Source organism: Erythrolamprus reginae, chromosome 9 (genome assembly GCF_031021105.1).
Source record: "Erythrolamprus reginae isolate rEryReg1 chromosome 9, rEryReg1.hap1, whole genome shotgun sequence".
In the NCBI taxonomy this organism is placed as follows: Eukaryota; Metazoa; Chordata; class Lepidosauria; order Squamata; family Dipsadidae; genus Erythrolamprus; species Erythrolamprus reginae.
Genome location: NC_091958.1, coordinates 29719138 through 29740161, shown reverse-complemented (window position 1 = coordinate 29740161; position 21024 = coordinate 29719138). Strand labels below are relative to the sequence as shown.

The 21024-nt window shown below is 44.4% G+C and overlaps 1 long non-coding RNA gene across 1 annotated transcript; it reads left to right on the top strand.

Moving 5' to 3' along the window:
• The first annotated feature begins 377 nt into the window (after positions 1-377).
• On the top strand, positions 378-2159 carry LOC139172057 (uncharacterized). Its single transcript, XR_011559832.1, has 2 exons — positions 378-429; positions 710-2159. It is a non-coding gene; the product is annotated as an uncharacterized lncRNA (long non-coding RNA).
• Positions 2160-21024: the final 18865 nt, after the last annotated feature.

The window sequence follows — 21024 nt, the reverse complement described above, 5'->3', positions numbered from 1 at the left end:
CCAGCAGAGGTGAGGCAACAGTTGGAAAAGGGAGGCAACTTCAATGAAAAGCAGTACTTAAGCCGTAAAAAGAAAAGGCAAATATTCTCAAGGTTAAGAGGCTGAAATGGCATATTGTGCTTTTATAGCTGATCATTTTGTGATTTGTGGAAGACACCCCAGTTGGTCAACCTACTTACTCTTTGTGAAACTCTAGTTTACAAGTCAATGCAGAAAATTCCTATGGCATTGCAGGTGCTTATGGATAGTTTACAACCTAGGCTACTTCCAAGCCACTCAGTCTCTTTAGTGACTTGTAAATAAAAATAAATGCTAGCCTTTCATACGAAGATTTTATTTATTTATTTATTTATTATTTAGATTTGTATGCCGCCCCTCTCTGCAGACTCTGCAGGTAAACACGGTGAGAGAGGGCTGTGAACTCCACAGGTGAGCAGCCTCAGGTAAGGGGGCTGTGTTTGACAGACTCAGCAGGTTATTCTATTCTTCAGCCAGGAACGCTGAACAGGTGCAAAAATGTGCTTTATCTGTTATCTGAACAACCAGCTGTGTGTTTTATATTATCAGTAAAAAGACCTGCCCACTTCCTGGATCCTAGAGAGGCCAGTAGAAGAAAATTTTAAAAATTACAATTTTCATGAAATATATTGATTTTAAATGGGAAGTAGGTCATTTGTGAATTTCTCAGTTTTCTCATCTGATGCCACAGAAAGAAAGGGCTCAAGCTATTTTCCAAAGCCCCTGAAGGCCAGACAAGGAGCAATGGGTGGAAACTGAACAATGAGAGGTTCAACCTGGAAATGAGGAATTTTCTGACAGGGCGAGCAATCAATTGATGGAACAGAAGTTGCGATCGGAAGTCGTGGGAGCTTCATCGCTAGAGGCTTTCAAGAAGAGATTGGACTGCCATCTGTCAGGGTGTAGGGTCTCCTGCTTGGGCAGAGGGTTGGACTAGATCACCTACAAGGTCCTTTCCAACTCCATTTATCTGTCAATCTCAACCTCTCAAAGATGCTGAGGCCCTAGAAAAAATGTGGAAAAGAGCAACAAAGATAATTAAGGGCCTGGAGGCTAAATTGTAGAAATGATGGCTAAGGGAAGGTTCAGCGGTAATAGGATAACCATCTTCCAAAATTTGAAGGGCTGTTCCAGGGAACGGGATTGACTTATTCTCCAATGCAACTGATGGCAGGACAAGAAGCAATATGTGGAAGCTCCTCAGAGAGAGATTCAACCTGACAGAAGGAATTTCCTGATAGAACTATTGATGAATGGAACAGCTTCCCTCCGCAGTTGTGGACGCTCAATCTCTGGAGGTTTTCAAGAAAAGATTGGGCAGCCATTTGTCCAGGAAGATAGAAGGACTAGAAGATCTCCCACATTCCTTCCAGCTCTATGATTCTATGAAATCTCACTAAAGAAAACTCAGTGAGAATCTTGTCAGGCAAAGAATAACTTTGGGTTTTAGGCAAGGAAGTTAAAACACAGATATGGTTACTTTTAGTACTATGTACATGACCGTTGGGTTTGGCAATATATAAATAAGCTAACAATGAATGCTTGTATGTATTGAAACACTATGACTTTAAGAGTTAGTGTTGGAGATTGCCATAAGAGGGAGCCAGAAATGTGATTCTTTCTCCCTGTGTTTTTCTGCTCATTTTGTGCTGATTCATTGTGACTATTGTATATCTACGATATACAGTGGAGGTTCCAGGCAGATGAACTGTATTCGAGAATTTTGTATGCCCTAGTTTGCAGTATAATATTACCGGAGAAGAAGCTTTGCAAGATTACGTTGACAACTCTTAATGCCTTTATGCTTAGATAGGTTGAGATGAGTACTCCAAGACCCTTTGGAGTGTGAGGGTCTTCTATGAAGTCGTATCTGCCCAGCTTGTATTTGATGTTCTGATTTTTAATTTTTTTTTGCCAATGTTGTGGAGCATTTCCATGCAACATGCCCACGAGTGGATTTTAACTTACCTCCCTGCTGGTTCAGTTCCTTTTACACTGCATCGCAGTGCCCTGTGGGCGCTTTGCACCTGTGCACATGCAGAGTGACAAAAATCTGAATTTTTTTTAATAAAGCCAAAAACAAGATGGCGATGTATGCAGAGGGCCAGAAATTCAGCTTCTGCATGTGCAAAGAAGAAAAATATCCTGGAAATTTAAAAAAAAACATTAAAAAAAACATTTTAAAAGATGGCTGCTTCCACAGACCGACACTGGCTGAACTGGTTCCGTCACGTCATTGTGACGTCACCAGACAGTTGCTGCCGGTTCAGGTGAACTGATCCAAACTGGGTGGAACCCATCTCTGAACATGCCCCCAAATCTTGAAATCATCCGAATTTGGCCCCAATCTTGGGATGCTCTGGGGTTGTATGTCTATAGCCACAAAAGGTCCTTCCGTTCTAGAAGTATCCACTAAAGTAAGAAAAGAGGACAATTATTCGATTTATGGACCATCAGGCTATTGTTGCAGTTAATTCCTTCCCATGAATGGTAATGTCGTTTCTGTTTCTCAACCTGGGGAATTCTGGGAGTTGAATTCCAACTATCTTAAATTTCAGAAATTCTGCCCTAGAGTTTACTGTTCATGTACACTGCTCAAAAAAATAAAGGGAACACTTGAACAACAGAATATAACTTCTGTGAAATCAAACTGTCCACTTAGGAAGCAACACAATCAGTTTCACATGCTGTTGTGCAAATGGAATAGTTGCGCAAATGAAATATTCAATGAGAATATTTCATTCATTCGGATCTAGAATGTGTTATTTGAGTGTTCCCTTTATTTTTTTGAGCAGTATACTTTCCTGATGCTTATATGCCCTCTTTTTTTTTTTTAGATACTTCCCCTGTCCCTGGCATTTCACTGATAATCTTGCTCAGCCTGCTGGGGATTGAAGTCCAAGACCCCTACTATACAGGTAGTTGGAGGGTTGCTGCCACCCTAGCTGCAATACTCTCAGCTCTCACTAGATGGTGGTAAAGGGACATAGAAAATCCTGGCTCATTGCATTTGGCAGTAGCATTTAGACTTATACTGTACACCCTTTCACAATGCTTTATAGCCCTCTCTAAGCGGTTTACAGAGTCGGCCTTTTGCCCCCAACAATCTGGGTCCTCATTTTACCCACCTTGGAAGGAGGAAAGGCTGAGTCAACCTTGAGCCTGGTGAAGTTTGAACTGCCAAAATGCAGGTAGATGGCAGTCAGCAGAAGTAGCCTGCAGTACTGCACTCTAACCACTTCACCACCACCACCGATAGCTGCTTTCATGCATCCACTGGTGGGGGGAAGGTGCAGCTCGGCTCTTGATCGATCCCAGCTGCAGCCACCTGGGGCAGTAAAGCCGAGGAAGAAGAGGGAGAATGGCTAGACCTGTGTGCCCCTAAGGAATGCACCAAATGCAGAATGGGGGATGCCAAGAACCAAAATGCCCTTTTGACTCCAGCTGCAGAGAGAGCTTGCCTCCATTTCTCCCTCCATTGCAAATTCATTGCTCCAGTCCAGTGCATCTGTTCAAGCCCCACAGGAAGAGGTCCCTGGGGGGAGGGGGGAGGGGGGAGAGAGAAGAGGGTTGTCGTGACAATGCCCAGGGCTTAGCTAGCAACCCTTTCAGCTGCATGCCACTGCTGCAGATGGAAGGGAGATGCAGAACAGGTAGCCCGCCCCCTCCCCGCCTCCCCGGGTCCATTGAGTGGGTGATGTGATGAGTTTCCTGAAGCAAAGGGCTGCTCACTGCAACAACGAACGTCTCCTTGGGCAATTGATGTATTTCATCTTAGTTCCCTAACGGTGCAGCTCTCCTCTAGGACAGGGGTCTCCAACCTTGGCGGTTTTAAGACTTGTGGAGTTGAAGTCCACAAGTCTTAAGACCCCTGCTCTAGGGCATAGGCAGTCTATGTGGAAGCTGCTGTATCAGCCCAACTGAACCGGTACTGTGATGTCATCATGATGTCACCAGTGGGCCACTACCAGTTCGGGCGAACTGGTCTGAACCGGGAGGAGCCCACCTGTAACCCAGCCCCTGTGTTGCTAAGCACTCAACACACACACACAGTTCCTTGTTGCACTGCCAAGGGAAGCAGGGGCCAGAATTGGATGCTAAGCTGATGTCTCTGAAGGTGTAAAAGGATACCATAGCTTCCCCAAGATGTGACCTTTGTATGTTGTGGTAGGGTCTACCCAACTCTTCTTTGTACAAATAAAAATCAGAGGTGGGCTGCTAAGGAGGAACGTGTGCTTGCCCCTGTGGCTCTGAATGGTAGCGGAGTCCAGCGCAATTCTGCTACTGCACCTAGGCCACAGGTGCCCCTGCATGTCCGTGCATGATTTCACACTCTGCCCAGGTGCAGTAGCAGAATTGCACTGGACTCCGCTAGCACTCAGAGCCACGGGGGTGAGCACACGTCACCGTTCCACCTTAGCAGCCCACCTCTGATAAAAACATATTTTTTCCAAGCGTCTTCTTGCTTATGTCTTTCTTTGGCATCCTGGTGACTCGGGACCTTACAAGGGTATTCATCATAACTTTGAACCCTTGCTAAGGGACCAGTTATTAAGCAAGGACTACTTGTGTGATGTTACTCGGTGTCAATCCTGGCTTTCAGGACATAATCAATCTATCAGTCCTGGGAAAGAGCCAGGCCTCTGGAGAAGTCTGTGGTGCTGGGGATGGAAAGGGAACAAGAAGGCAAGCAGAGCCGGGCGGAGGAACTCGGCTGCATTAAGGAGGGGGCATCATCGGAAGACCAGTTTAGGAACAGATCATCGGGCAGAAAATCAATCTATATGGTTGCTAAGAGCTGACACTGACTGATGGCAGATAATCCCAGAGTCACAGTAGCGAAATGAGTAGAGCATGCAATTGGCTTAAACAGGATTTGGGTTTGGCTAGTCCAGGGGTTGGCAAAGTTGGCCCTCCTATGAGTTGTGGACAATCATGCTAGCTCAGGAATTCTGTGAGTTGAAGTCCACATGTCATAGAAGAGCCAACTTTGCCTAGTCCAAAGAAAAGAAAAAATAGGGGTGACATGGTAGCAGTATTCCAGCATTCATGGGGCTGCTACAAAGAAGAAGGGGGTCAACTTATTTTCCAAAGCACCAGAAGGCAAGACAAGAAACGATGGATGGAAAATAATCAAGGTGAGAAGCAACCTGAAATTGAGGAAAAACTTCCTAACAGTGAGGAAAATTAACCAGTGGAACAGCTTGCCTCCAGAAGTTGTTGGTTCTTCATTACTGGATGTTGATAGTACTATGCACAAAACAGTTGGGTTTGCAATATATAAACAAGCTAAGGGCACTGGAGGCTAAAACATATGAAGAACAATTACAGGAACTGGACCTGGGTAGTCTAGTGAAGAGAAGGACCAGGGGAGACATGAGAGCAGTCTTCCAGTATTTGAGGGGCTGCCACAGAGTGGGGGGGGGGGGGGTCAAGCTATTTTCCAATGCACCTGAAGTCCAGACAAGGAACAATGGATGGAAACTGATCAAGGAGAGATTCCACCTGGAAATAAGGAGACATTTTCTGACAGAACAATCAACTAAAGGAACAAGAAGTTGACTGGAAGACTGGACTGCCCTCTGTCAGAAATGATGTAGGGTCTCCTGCTTGGGCAGGGGGGTTGGAGTAGATGACTTACCAAGGTCCCTTCCAACTCTGTTAATCTAATCAAATTTTCACAAGGAATAGTAGGATTAGAATCTGGGCAGCTGATGTATCAAATGCTATTTAAAACAAAACTTTTCTTTCTCACCAGATTAAGTGCAATTTGGGGTGGGGGTGGGGAATGGTAGGTGTGCATTTCCATGTTCTAAAAAACCCCTTCGCTTTTTGGTCAATCTCTTTTGAAAGAGGAATTTAAGAATACCTTCAGCAAGCCCAAGGTTTGTGTGGTCAAAACTTCCTCTGTTGAAGATGCTGTTATTTTCCGCTTAAATACAGCATCTGTCACAGTTTTAGAGGAAATTATATTTCTGTAGATTCAGCACAGAAAAGGTTGTATTTTGAACACATGTTATGGTCTATAACAACAGTTATATAATATTGGGAGTACTGTAAGCACTTTTCATTGTTCTAGCTTTATACTTGGTGTTGAAGATTGGGACATTGTACAAGAAGGATATTCTACTTTTCTACAGAGTTCAGTCTATCAGAATAGAGTTGGAAGGGACCTTGAAGATCTTCTAGTACAGGGGTAGGGAAAGTTGGCTCTCATATGAGATGTGGACTTCAACTCCCAGAATTCCTGAGCTAACATGATTGGCTCAGGAATTCTGGGAGATGAAGTCCACCAGTCATAGAAGAGCCAACTTTCCCTACCCCTGTACTAGTCCAACCCCCTACTCAAGCAGGAGACCCTATATCCATGATGGCAAACCTATGGCATGTGTGTCACAGGTGGCACATGGAGCCATATTGGAGGGAACGGGAGACTTTGACAGGTTTCAGCTCCAGTGTGCATACGCACCCTGGTCAGCTGATTTTGGGCCTTGAGAAAGGCCGTTTTGTCCCCCAGACGCTTCAGGGAAGCAAAAAATAGCACAGTGGGCAAACTAGAAGTACGTCTTCCAAACTTCCAGTTTGCCTGCTCTGCTGGTTTTTGCACTCTGGCGCTTCAGGAAGCTTCCCTGAACCCTTTGGAGTGCAAAAAACAGCACAACAGCAAACCAGAAGTTGCATTTTGCTGAACTTCCAGTTTGTCAGTTTGGGCATTTTTTTTTCACCTACCAGACTTCAGAAAGGCCTAAGCGCATGCATGGAAGGCAGTGTGGGGAGTACACATTGATGGGGAGCAATGTTTCCCTTAAGCTGTGCTGTGCACTATAGCGCAGGAGGTTTGAGACCTCCGTGCAGGAGTTTGAAACTCCCACGCAGAGGTCCGACCAATGGGCAATTGGAACTGTTGCTGCTCTGCAACCATAGGGCAGCAACAGTTCCTCTCTAGTAAAGGCAGGAAAGAAAGGAGCCAATTGCAGGCACGCTTTCCTCCTTGCCCCTTTAACTCTGGCAGCCGAACGGTCTTTCTTGTTCAGCTCGCCGGCTAAGGAGGTAAGTAAACCCCTTGCTGCCACCCACTGGATTCATAACCAGGGGGCATGGCCATGGAGCCCAAATCTGGCCGGCACCCGACGCAGCCCTCCCGCCACAGGCCCACAGCCCAGGCCCTTACTGCCTGCTGCCGCCACTGCCTCTGCTGTAGCCCTCCCGCCGCTGGTCCGCTGTGACCCTCCTGCTGCTGGCCTGCTGCCCAGGCCCAGCCACCGCCAGCCATGGTGCTCCTGCTGCTGTAGCCCTCCTGCCGCCAAGGCCCAGCCATTGGCCCGCCACAGTCCTCCTGCTGCCATAGCCCTCCTGCTGCCCAGGCCCAGCCGCCTGCCTGCCACGGCCCTCCCGCTGCTGTAGCCCTCCCTTCGCACAGGCCCAGCCATCATCCCGCCATGGCCCTCCCGCTGCCATAGCCCTGTTGCCCAGGCCCAGCTGCCTGCCTGCCATGGCCCTCCCGGTGCCATAGCCCTCCCAACGCCCAAGCCCAGCCATCACCCCCCCATAGCCCTCCTGCTGCGGTAGCCCTCCCACCGCCCAGACCGAGCCGTCATCCCACCGCGGCCCTCCCAATGCTGTAGCCCTCCTGCCACCCAGGCCCAGCTGCCTGCCTGCCACGGCCCTCCCGGTGTCATAGCCCTCACACCGCCCAGGCCCAACCATCACCCCGCCAAGAAAGAGAGAGAAGAGAAAAAGAGAGGGGGATAGAAAGGAGAGAAAGAGGGAGGGAGAGAAAGAGAGAGAAAAGTGGGGGAGAGATAGATTGATCTTGGCAAAGATGGAGTGGACAAAGATGGAGTGGACAAAGACAATGATGGAATGGTCATCATCAATGTGAGAGACAGACGTGAGAAACTCTAAGGTGAGCCAGATGTTTTTGACATAATTAAATACATTTATGAATATATTGGATGTTGATAATTAATGTTTTTGATCTGAGACTGACAGACTAATCTTAAAGTTCTTGGTATTTCTAGAGGGAAAGATTTAAAATTTGCAATGGCTGTTGTAAGAGGCTAATCTTAGGGAGTTTGGGATGTTGAATTATTACTGTCTATTTGAAAATATAGTTGATGATGATCATGCTAATTTCAGTTGGAATCTTTGTATGCTAGTGATGTCAATAATTAGGCAACCAATCAGAATAATATAACATAGTGGGAAAGGGCCTTATTCTGCCCCAGCACCAAGCGAGCCCCAAATAATTATGCAATAATTGGGTGACACTGACGTCTGTGGGAAAAAATAGGCCGTGAAAATTTATTTATTTATTTATTTATCTATCTATCTATCTATCTATCTATCTATCTAATTTAGCTTCTATGCCACCCAGTCCCGAAGGACTCACCAAATGTGCCGCTCAGACACTATACTTTTCCGCCCACATCGAAAAAAAATTAGAGGGAACATTGATGGGGGGGCATAGAAGGGGTTTCTTGATGTTTTTATATCCTCATTATTGGAATTTGTCCCTATCCTTGCCCAATTCAGAGGGTTGGATTTGAGGACTTTAGTGTTATATTCTGTTCCCGATTCTTGGCATATTTTCCTAATATAGAATAAGCTAAAGTACATTTTGCTGTTATGCTCCAGAGTGATCTATGCGTGGTTGCTGTCTCCTGCCTGCATTGTTAATGCAGCTTTAAATTAGGACACAAATCCTGGTCTCTGAGCTTATGTCAGCATTAAACTCAACTGGTGACCTGGTTTTTGGTATCCGGCAGATGCAGAACCTAATCAAAGCTACCAGTAGGCACACATTCATAATTGTCTGTGAATGCAACTGGATTGTGGCCGTGAATTTTCTCCTTTCAATTAATGTCTGGAAATATATATTTCTTTCAAATATTTATGAATGTATGAACATTACTGTTTGCAAATGGAAACAAAAGGAAATAGCTACTACCCCGCAGAGTGTTACTACCGGTTCGCCTGAACCGATCCGAATCGGTGGATCCCACCTCTGACTAGGAGAGATATGATAGCAGTGGTCCAATAGTTGAGGGGCTGACACAAAGAAGAAGAGGGGGGCAGTTTCAACCTATTTTTCCAAAGCACCTAAAGGCCAGACAAGAAACAATGGGTGAAAATTAATCAAGGAGAGATCCAACGTTGAATGAAGTCAAATTTTCCTAATGATGAGAACAGTTAACCAGTGGAACAAGTTGCCCTCAGAAATTGTGGGCGTTCCATCACTCGGTGTTTTAAGAAGAGGCTGGATAGCAACTTGTCTGGAATAGTATAAGGCCGTGAGGGCGAAGTTTTTTTGGTTCGCGTGCCAAAGCAGTTTGTGGGTGTGCTAGCATGCGTATATGTGCCCAAACCCCTTCCCTTCCGCCCCATGCATGCACATTCCTCCATGCCTCCCCCCATGCATGCACACAGGCCTCTCTGAAGCCTGGGATGTCAAAAAATGGGCAAACCAGAAGTTCGGAAAAATAGGCTTCCGGTTTGCCCGTTGTGCTGTTTTTTGCACTCCAGAGAGTTCAGGGAACGTTCCTGAAGCTCTGGAGTGCAAAAAAACAACACAATAGGCAAACCAGAAGTTCAGAAAACGCACTTTGGAAACTTCAGGAAGCTTCCCTGAATCCTCCAGAGTGCAAAAAACAGCACAATGGGAAAACTGGAAGTGTGTTTTCTGAACTTCCGGTTTGTCCATTAGGTGGGGTTTTTTGCACTCCACGGCTTCAGGAAATCTCCCTTGAAGCGTCCAGAGGGCGAAAATCAGCTGACCAGCGCGAACATGTGCCCTGGAGCTGACATAGGGCAACATCTTGCGTGCCCTCTGATACGGCTCCACGTGTCATCTGTGGCACACGTGCCATAGGGTCGCTATCACAGGTATAAGGTCTTCTGTTTGAGCAGGGGGATGGACTAGAAGACCTCCAAGGTCCCTTCCAATTCTGTTATTTTGTTATTCTCTATCTTGCTTGGATAAATTGGGAGGGGAGGGTTGGCATGCTTTTGTTTTCTTCTCCCCAATTGTATACTGTGTCTCTTCTTTTTTGCAAGATTTTGTTTTGATATCTGCCAACCCTCCTGCCTTTGCTAATGTGAAGGTTCTCAATGCAAAACCTTTAGCAGGGAATGGCAGCTGATAGAGATGGTGACATACATGTGGTCCTTGAGTTACAGCCATTTAGTAGTGACTATTCCAAGTTGCAATGGCACTGAAAGAAGTGATTTACAACTGCCTTGCACTTACAACTCTTCCGCCATCCCCAAGGTCATTTGATCTGGGTACTTGGCAACTGACCTGTATTTACAACAAGTGTCATGTATTCACCATTTGTGGTCTTTTCAGCTGGTCAATGCATTTACCATATTTTTTAGAGTATAAGATGCACCTTAGTTTTTTGGGGAGGAAAATAGAGTGGGGGGGGGGAATCTACCTACCAGATATTCAGCTGGCTGGTGTCCTTAGTCTGGTCAGTTTCAGCACATTATTTTATCCCCTGGTTAGGGCTGGAAAAAATAGCATAAATTGTGGCAGGTCAAAGATCCCAAATAAAAATGGCTTCAGTCTGACAATGACCTTCGCAGCGTCTCCCAGGACCATGTGATCAAAATTCTCCACTTTGGCAACTGATTCATACTTACGACCTTTGCAGTGTTCTAAAGTCACATGACCTCCTTTTGTAACCTTCTCAGAAGCAAAGTCAACAGGGAAGCTGGATTCACTTAACAACTGGTTTACTGACTTCTCAATTGCAATGATTCACTTAGCAACTCTAGTGAGAAAAGTCATAAAACAGGACAAAGCTCAACAGAAATTTTGGGCTCAATTGTGGTTGCAAGTTGTCCCTGTACTCAAGGCCCCCAGGATGCTTAGATCTGGCCCACCGTATTTTCCAGAGTATAAGACGCACTTCAGTTTTTGGGTAGGAAAATAGGGGGGGGGAATCTGCCTACCAGGTATTCATCTGGCCAGCACCTTAGTCTGGTCAGCTTCGGCACATCCTTTTATCCCCTGGTTAGAGCTGGGGGAAAAAACCCTTGTTTGGAGGGTGTAGCAATGAAAACGAGCCTGCAAAGAGGCAGAGAATGAGAAGAGAGAGAAACAAAAGAGAGAGAGAGATCAAAGAGACGTATTTGGGGAGTGATTTATTGTTCAAGAAACTAATGAACAGTTAAGACTGAAATGGACTTACTTCTTGCTTTCTGATTTATTTTTAAAACATTTAAACCTCCTTGCTACTAAAACTCTTAGAATTACATGCTTAAATCTTGTCAAATGTGTCTGGATCTATTTCTTGGGAGGCTCATTGCTGGGACAGAATAGTCGTAAGCACCGTTCCCCGTAGGCTGCGCGCCCGCGCACCCCAAAATACCCCCCACGTGCCCTTTTCCATGGGCGCGCAGTCCCCATCCTCCTGCCAGCCCGCGGGGGGCGAGGGCGGCGAGGCGCCGGCAGTAGAAGGTGCTGCCCCCGCCCGCCCGATCCGCTCCCTCTCCTCTTCTGCCGAAAGAAACGCGCGGAAGCTGCCTGATTGAGCCCCGCGTTGCTCCACCCCGCTTCGTCCTGCTTGTCATCCTCCATTGTGTTTTCGGGGGGGAGCGGCGGGAAAGCCCTGTGCCGGCCGGGAAAGCCGGGTTTGCTTTCCGTGAAAGCAGCGCGCCTTTTAAACACGCTGCTTTCCTGCACCTCTTTCCTGGGGGGGGGAGTGGCATCAGCACCACCCCTCTACAAGCAGCAAAAGCCTCAGCGACTGGGCACGCCGTTTGCCTTTCGGCTCCGTTGTTGAGGCTTTTGCTGCTCATGGAGGGGAAGGCGCCGATGCCGAAAGGCAAACGGCGCACCCCGCCGCTTAGGCTTTTGCTGCTTCTGGAGGGGTGGGCGCCGATGCCGAAAGCCTCAGCGCCGTTTGGCTGCCGGGGGGGCGGGGAGGAGAAAATCCTCCCCCCCCTCCAGGAGCAGCAAAAGCCTAAGCGGCGGGGTGCGCCGTTTGCCTTTCGGCTCCGTCGCTTAGGCTTTTGCTGCTCGTGAAGGGGGGGTTGGCGGTGCCGATGCCAAATGCTTTCCCTCCACGGTGGGGGGTGCAAGGCAGGCGCAGTCAGCCCCAGGAGACAAAGAGGGAATGAGAGAAAGGAAAGAGACAGAAAGGGAGGGAGAGAAAGAAAAAGTGAGAGATAGAAAGGATAGAGAGAAAGGGAATGAGAGAAAGGAAAGAGAGAGAAAGGGAGGGAGAGAAGGAAAGAGTGAGAGATAGAAAGGATAGAGAGAGAGAGGGAATGAGAGAAAGGAAAGAGACAGAAAGGGAGGGAGAGAAGGAAAGAGTGAGAGATAGAAAGGATAGAGAGAAAGAGGGAATGAGAGAAAGGAAAGAGAGAGAAAGGGAGGGAGAGAAGGAAAGAGTGAGATAGAAAGGATAGAGAGAAAGAGGGAATGAGAGAAAGGAAAGAGAGAGAGAGAGAAAATAAGAGAGAGAACGAGAGAGAGAGAGCAACAGAGAGAGAAAGAACAAGAGAGAGAAAGCATGAGAGAGAAAGAACAAGAGAGAGAGAAAGAAAATAAGAGAACGAGAGAGAGAGAGAAGGAAAGCAAGAGAGAAAAAGAGATAGCAAGAGAGAGAGAAAGCAAGAGAGACAGATAGGGAGAGGAAAGGAGAGCGAGAGAAATGAGAACAAAAAGGGAAGAAAAAAGGAGAAATGAGAAAATGATTGAGGCAGAGAATGAGAAGAGAGAGAAACAAAAGAGAGAGAGAGGTGATTCTTGAAGCATATGGTAAAAAGCATCCAAATAATAAGAAAAAACCCCGAGCCCACACCTGTTTTTGAAAAGAATAAAAGAGAAAAAAACCCCAGCCCTCAACTGGTTTTGGAAATGGTTACACACACACACATAAGGGGGGGGGAGAGAGACAGGAATGGAAAAAGAGGAGAAGTGAGAGGGAGAAGGAATGAGGGAAAAAGGGAGGAAGAGAGAGAAATGAGAAACATGAGAGAGAAAAGGGGGAAAGACAGGAGAAGTACCCAGAAATGGTATAAATTTCAGGAGGGATGATTGATGATTGACTGTATTTATAAGGGGATGTTACATGGGATTGTATATATGAGGGGGTTATTTATGTATGTATGCATGTATGTATGTATGTATGTATGTATGTATGTATGTATGTATGTACTTACTTACTTACTTACTTACTTACTTACTTACTTACTTACTTACTTACTTATTTATACCGCTATGCCGCCCAGTCCCAAAGGGACTGTCGCTCAGACACTATACTTTTCCGCCCACACCGGAAAAAAAATAGAGGGAACATTGGTCGTAAGACGAGGACTGCCTTTAATGCAAGGAAAACCTCCACAGAGATCATCAGGAGCAGGAATCTCCAACCTTGGCAACTAAGCCTTGTGGACTTCAACTCCCAAAATTCCTCAGTCCTGGCTAGGGCATTCTGGGAGTTGAAGTCCACATGTCTTAAAGTTGCCAACGCTGGAAATCCCTGATCGGTCAAGTTCCCCTGTGGCAGGGCATGGAAATCAATGAAACAATTGTCCCCATCCTGCTCATTCGCCACCCCCCACCCCACCTGGGACGGGCCTCCTGCAACTTAGCAGCTGCTTCCTGCCCTCTGCAGACAAGGGTCAGTGGTGGTGGGGGAGCAGTAAAGAGCATCCCCCTTGCCATTTACCTGCCTCATTGTCTCGCAGGGTAAAAAACCTTCCCTTCCGGCTTTTGCATTCTGATTGTGTCTTCCGGTTGGCATGTTGGAATGAAGCCCGGCATTGCCCAAGTTATAAAACAATGCAGTGCTCTGAACTCCAGGTTCATGTGCATGCGTGCCCCAAACAGCCTTTCAACAGAACATCTTGGAAGAACCTTTGCCAAAAACACAGGGGCTCATCCTCAACTTATGGCTACGAACTGACCCCGAAATTTCTGTTATGAGACATTGTGTATGAAGTTAGTTCTGACCTGTTTTTTCCCCCTTGCCGCAATTGTTAAATGGATTGCTGCAGTTCAGTGGTGGATTTCAGCAGGTTCTGACCAGTTCTGGAGAACTGGGAGCGGAAATTTTGAGTGGTTCAGAGAACTACGTGTGCTCCGCAAAGCTCTAAAGACCTGGCTCTCCCGGCAAGCCTGGGGCCATTGATTGACTGAAAAACCACCTAAATCCATCCTTGAATGAGGAATGATAGTGGGAATATACGTTTTTAGTGGGGTTTTCTAATTAATATATTTATACTGTGAGAATTGTTGTGAGTTTTGTGTATTTTAGGATTGTGGGAATATATATGTTTATTTATTTATTTATATTTATATATTTTTTTATTTGTTTGTTTGTTTGTTTATTTATTGGATTTGGATTCTATTTGTATTTAGTGGGGTTTTCTAAGTAATGTTTTTCATATTGTTCTAAGAATTGTTTTTATTTGTTGGGCTGCAAATAAGCATAACAAACAAACCAGTAAATGCCACCTCTGAATAGCATTTAGATTTTTAGACTTATCTACTGCTTCACAGTGCTTTTCCAGTGCCCTCTAAGCGGTTTACAGAATCAGCCTCTTGCCCCCAACAATCTGGGTCCTCATTTGACCCACCTCGGAAGGAGGGAAGGCTGAGTCAACCTGGAGCCAGTGGTGAGATTTGAACTGCTGAACTACAGCTAACAGTTAGCTGAAGTAGCCCACAGTGCTGCACTCTAACCACTGCAACCCCGGTCCTGCCCCCATCTGTTCTCTGCCTCCAGAGTCCCAGCTGATAGAACAGAACAGAATTCCTGCTAGGGAGGAAATGGAGATTTTGCAGAATCCTTCCCTGCCATGCCGAACAAGCCATGCCCACAGAACCAGTAGTAAAAAAATGTTTGAATCCCACTGCTGCTGCAGTTGATAAGTTAGTAACCTGGTTGTTAAGGGAAATTGGCTTCCCCATTGACTGCTTTTCAGAAGGGATCACATAAATTTGGGATACAGCAACAGTCGTAAGTACGATCCAGTTGCTGAGCATCTTGAGTTTTGATCCCACGATCATGGGGATATTGCAAAGATTGTTGCAAAGTGTGAAAAACAGCTGTAAGTCACTTTTTTTCCAGTGAACGGTCACTAAATGAACAGTTGTATGTTGAGGACTACCTATGACCTCTGCCTTCTCGTAAAATTAAGGACCAAGAAAGCTGCTAATGCATTCCTGATTCTTTGCCACACCTGTAGATTAATCTACACCAAATTGGGCAACTTTTAAGACTAACAGACTTCAATTGCCAGAATTCCCCAGCCAGCCTTGCTGGCTGGGGAATTCTGGGAATTGAAGTCCATAGGTCTTAAAATTGCCAGAGTTGAAGGTCTCTGGTGTAGATTAACTAAACTCCTCCTTCACAGTCTGTTCAGTCAACCTTAAAACGATTTGAGCTACTTTGTCACATGCGTGACTCATGTTCTGTTTATCATCTTTCACAAGCCCTAAAAAAATCCCCCAAGGAATGTTCCTGGATATTACAAATTTCCACCTCTGCTGAAGCATTTTGCAACAGTTGAATGTTGTTGCTGCTTTATTCTCTCCCCCCCAAGCCACCCCCTCCAACTCTGGAAATTTAGTTTTGATCCCGAAACTCCAGGAGATGCCACTTTTGTCCTGTTACCTGCTTTCTAGAAAGCAGGATGTAGTTTCCATTTTCCATTTTTTTAAAAGTTTGGTTAAAAAACCACTGTGGGTTGGGGTTTGTGGGTTTTTTTTGCTCTCTCCTCTTTTAAAAGTTCCAATGTTGATTTTTTAAATTATGAGCACATTACGATCTCTTTTCCCCTCCAGTCAAGTTTAATCTTTATTTTAACCCCCATGTTCTGTTCGAAAAAACTTCCTAATGTTATGTTCGGGTCACATACGACCCGGACCGAAAACTCTTCATTTGCAGTGCTTATGTTTGGTCAATTTGAAAACTTTTTTCACTTGGAAAGTAGTCTGAACATTTCTGCACACAATGATATGAAAATTGAAGTGAAAAAAGTAAATCTTATTGGTTTATTTTGCGGATATATTGCATGCCCCCCCCCCGTTTTTGTGATTTTTTTTTCAATTTATGGGTTTGCTTGCAAAATCCATTCTATTTTACTAAAGTTGGTGTGGGATTGGTAGCTTGAACATTTCTGAACATAATGATATGAAAATTGAACTGGAAAAATTGATGCATATTGGTTTATTTTGTTGATGAAATGCATGCCCCCCGTTTTTTTTGAAATAGTCTTCACTTTATGGATAGTTTTGCTAGCAAAATACATTCTATTTTACTAAAGTTGGTGTGGGATTTGTAGCTTGAACATTTCTGAACATAATGATACGAAAATTGAACTGGAAAAATTGATGCATATTGGTTTATTTTGCACATAAATGGGCCCCCATGCTTATACTCAAATAGGCTTATACTCGAGTAGGCTTATACTCGAGTACAAGACAATATGGTTTTATATTCAAAAATAAACCAATAAGAATCATTTTTTTCAGTTCATTTCTATTTTTCTTATGTTCAGGATTGTTTCAAAAGGATATTCCAAATATTTCTAGCCAAATATGTATAAAAAGTGATGTTTCTATGTTTCTATGTAATAATGGCACACAGCAAGGCCGAGGGGGGGGGGTGGCCCTTTTGTGGCAAAAATAAACCAATAAGAACCATTTTTTCCAGTTCATTTATATTTTTCTTATATTCAGAAATGTTCAATTTAGTATATCAAACCTTTTGGGGGGAAATTCCTTAGGGATTTGTAGCCCTAAAAAATAGAAATTGACACGAAATTCAGAAAGGATGGGGGAGGGGCTTTTTGATCAAAATAAAAATATAAGTCTCAATTTTTCCAGTTCAATTTTCATATCATTATGTTCATAAATGTTCAAACTAGTTTTCCAGTTGAAAAAGTTTTCAAAAAGATCAAATTCAAGTACCTAAAAAAATTCTTTTTGGTCCGGTCACATACGAACAGAAACAGACTCGAAGTAATGATTTTTTTTTGCCCAGAAAACAATTAGCCACCACCCCAAAAATATTTTTTGATGATCAGCATTGTTAAATTGAGTAAATGAATGCCTAATATTTTAAAGAATATTTCGGATTTGGAGCATAAAAAAATAAAAAGTGAAAATGGTTGCAAGCAGCCGAGGGGGGGGCTTATTTCTGATGTTAAAAAACCAATAAGAATCATTTTTTTCAGTTCCTTTATATTTTTCTTATATTCAGAAATGTTCAAGCTACCAATCCCACACCAACTTTAGTAAAATAGAATGGATTTTGCAGGCAAAACTATCCATAAATTGAAAAAAAAATCACAAAAACAGGGGGGGGCGTGCATTATATCAGCAAAATAAACCAATAAAATTTACTTTTTTCATTTCAATTTTCATATCATTGTGTGCAGAAATGTTCGGACTACTTTCCAAGTGAAAAAAGTTTTCAAATTGACCAAACATAAGCACTTCAAATGAAGAGTTTTCTGTCCGGGTCGTATGTGACCCGAACATACGGTAACATTAGGAAGTTTTTTTGCCCAGCAAAAACTAAGCCCCCCACCCCCCAAAAAAAATTCTCATAGAGAGAACCCCTGAAATGATGAAAAGTCATGAAATTTCAAGTTTCAGATATGCAGGGAAAATGTTTTACCGGGGACTCAAACTTGGTTTCGGGTCACATAGGACCCGAACAGAACAGCAGGGTTTTAAACAGATCGCTTAAAATGCTAATGTTTCATTTAAGCTCTGTGGCTTGTTAAGATTTCTAGGATAGGCAAGGCGGAACCATCTTGATGAATGCAGTGGTTGGAACGAGGGTTACAGCCTCCTGGTTTTGCCACCTCTGAGAAAAGCAGGGGATGGGGAAAGAAAACGCTTAGAAGTACTTGGGGAATAGTGGCTTCATAGATTGCCCTCCGTTTTGTTAATTTAGGTTTGCTGCATAAGCCCCAGATTTATGTGTTCACAGTGCCACCAATCATGATTTCCGAGGCACAGAGCGATAAAGCTTTCCTAACATGTTAAGTGAGAAACAAACTAGGAAACCTCATGATCACTGAAATATGGACAATCACTTAAATGAGAGCCAGCAGTGTGCGTCAGCAACCAAAAAAGCTAATACGATCCTTGTTTGCAAAAAACAGGCACAGAATCAAATGTGTTCACCTCAGGGAACTGATGTTACAATGGAAAGTGTGTCCCTGTCAGATACTGATGAGTTATTAGACAGTGAGTGGTTAGATCCAAAATATAGAAGAAAAATCAGAAGAAGAGAAAAAATTCAAGGTAAGTGGTAGTAACCCACCCTTTAGTAGCTCTGTGCATCTGTATATGTCATTTCCCGGAGTAGCTGGAAAAGAAGATTGTGTTCTGACAACTGCTTGAAAAAGTATGATGTGGCTTTCAGTAGCATCCTGGAAAGAAAACCATAGATAATTATGAGAGACTGTTAAATGAGCCAGAAGCAGTTTCACTGAAAGATCTGTCTTGTGCCCGGCAAGAATTTGCTTAAAGTAGAGATTTATAGCCTGTTATCTCCAAGCTATTCAGAATGGTATTTTAACGGTGTCATAAAGCTATTAGCTCCCAGCTGATGGAGAAATTCCAGCCATGCTGTTTGCTTGCTACCAGAATATATTATTATTATTATTATTATTATTATTATTATTATTATTATTATTATTATTATTATTTAGATTTGTATGCTGCCTTTCTCAGAAAACTCAGGGTGGCTCAGAATAAATATAGAAATAAAGCGTACAAAACAAATCTAATACATTAAAAAACTACAGCTATAAACCTTATATATTACTCAATCAGACAATCCAATCACACCATGCATCACATTTAATGGTCGGGGGGCAAGATCCAGTTGCCCCAGGTCTGGCGACATAGGTGAGTCTTAAAACTCTTGCAGAAGGGGAGGAGGGGGGAGCTGATTCCAGAGGGCTGGGGCCCCCACAGAGAAGGCTCTTCCCCTAGGCTCCGCCAAACATATATTTGAACTGCAGAAGAAGTTTGGAAGAATGAATCTTCTGGATAATTTATGGGGAAAGTAGTAGTGCCCAGAACAGGTGCTCCCCCCCATGCAGACATGACCCCCAGTCCATGTACATGCGTGCATCACCCACATGTGCCCCGCCCTCCTGCATCTTGAAAATCAGCTAGCTGATTTTTCCCTTCCAGCTTTATTCCGATTGTTTGATGATGGGTTAACTCACTGTGAGAACTCACCCAAGATGCTGGTGTGCTCTTTCAAATGGTTTGTGGCTGTCCTAAGGTGGAATCCTATCATTTCTCTGGATGTGAGCACTGTGTGTGTGTGTGTTGCACAATGGGCTAGGTAAGAACACAACTGGCTTGGGCAGCCAATGATCTATATTGTTGGGACTCAAAACGTTGCCTTTGCACGTTGGGTAAACCAGACCACCAAGACAGGACAAAATAAATTTGGTTTGGCCGCTATATTTGAAAGGAACCTAGGACTTCTCTTTTGTTAAAAGGAGTTTATTTATTTATTCATTGGATTTGTATGCTGCCCCTCTCCAAGGACTCGGGGCGACTCACCCCAAGTGCAGGGTAAGTTGCATAATCCTTGGCACTCTTTCTGAACCGAGACAAGGTCATTCTGGAAGTTTTTGTTCCGTGCCTTCTCCCTTCTCCTAGTTGGCTTCTTTCTGTCTCTGGTCCGTGCCAGTTAATTATTGAAAATTGCTTTGGCAGTCAAGTTAAACTTTCTTCTCTCCCACAAGCACGATCCAAGATGCTGTAATCCTCCGATGGGGTTCATGCAACAAGCTTTATCTGGCAACCAGGAAAGTGGGGACAGAACAGGGAAGGTATCTGTCTCAAGATAACATCGTGCAGGTGACATTAGATGGTCCAACACCAATGCGGATTATTCCATTTGGTTTCATAAATTCATGCATGGAATCATACATTCATGAAATGGGCTGGATTCAGTCTGCTAAACCATAATAAAATTTAACCCAGATTAGGATCCAAGGTGGGTTTCAGCAGGTTCTGATCAGTTCTGGAGAACCGGTAGTGGAAATTTTGCACAGTTTGGATAACCGATAAATACCACCTCTGATGGGCCCTGCCCCCATCTAGCAATAGCATTTAGATTTATATACTGCTTCACAGTGCTTTACAGCTCTCTCTAAGTGGCTTAGAGAGAGTCAGCATATTGCCCCCAACAATCTGGGTCCTCCTTTGACCGACCTTGGAAGGATGGAAGGTGAAGTCACCCTTGTTAACTATTCTCTGCCTCCCAGCTGATTGGAAGGAAATGGAGACTTTGCAGTATCCTTCTCCTGGAGTGGGGAAGAAATGGAGCTTTTGCAATACCCTTCCCCAGCTACGTCCACCAAGCAACACACACAGAACTGGTATTTAAATAAATTGAATCCCACCACTGATTAGAACTGACCCAGCTTCATAAGCTGGCTGAGGACACTCACTGGATTTCTATTGGTCGAGTTAAGGGCTTGCTTATTTGTTATTTATGCATAATTAACACATTTTGGTCCGCCTACACCCACTTCTTCTCAGGATGGAGAACCGGAATACTGCATTTAAATCCACATAAAAATATGGCTCTTTAATTCTCTTCCTAAGGTGGAAATAAAGGTCCCCCTCGCACAAATGGGGTGGAGCTCTTCTCCGTATCACAACCGATGAGCCAGTGCTGTCCGCAGGCATCTCTGGAGTCATGTCTCAACGCCAAAGGCACACGGAACACTGTTACCTTCCCATCAAAGTGGTCCCTGTTTTTCTACCTTTTTTTTTACCTGCTTTGGAACTGCTATGTTGGGCAAGTAGCGGGAGCTCACTCCGTATGCGGTGCTAGGGATTTGAACTGCTGAACTGCCGACCTTTCTGATTGTCAAGTTCATCTTTTCATCTACTGCCTTCAGTACATACAGGTAATCCTTGAGTTATGACCACAATTGCATCCAAAATGTCTGTTGTTCAATGAGACATTGGTTAAGTCAGATTTGCTGCATTTTACG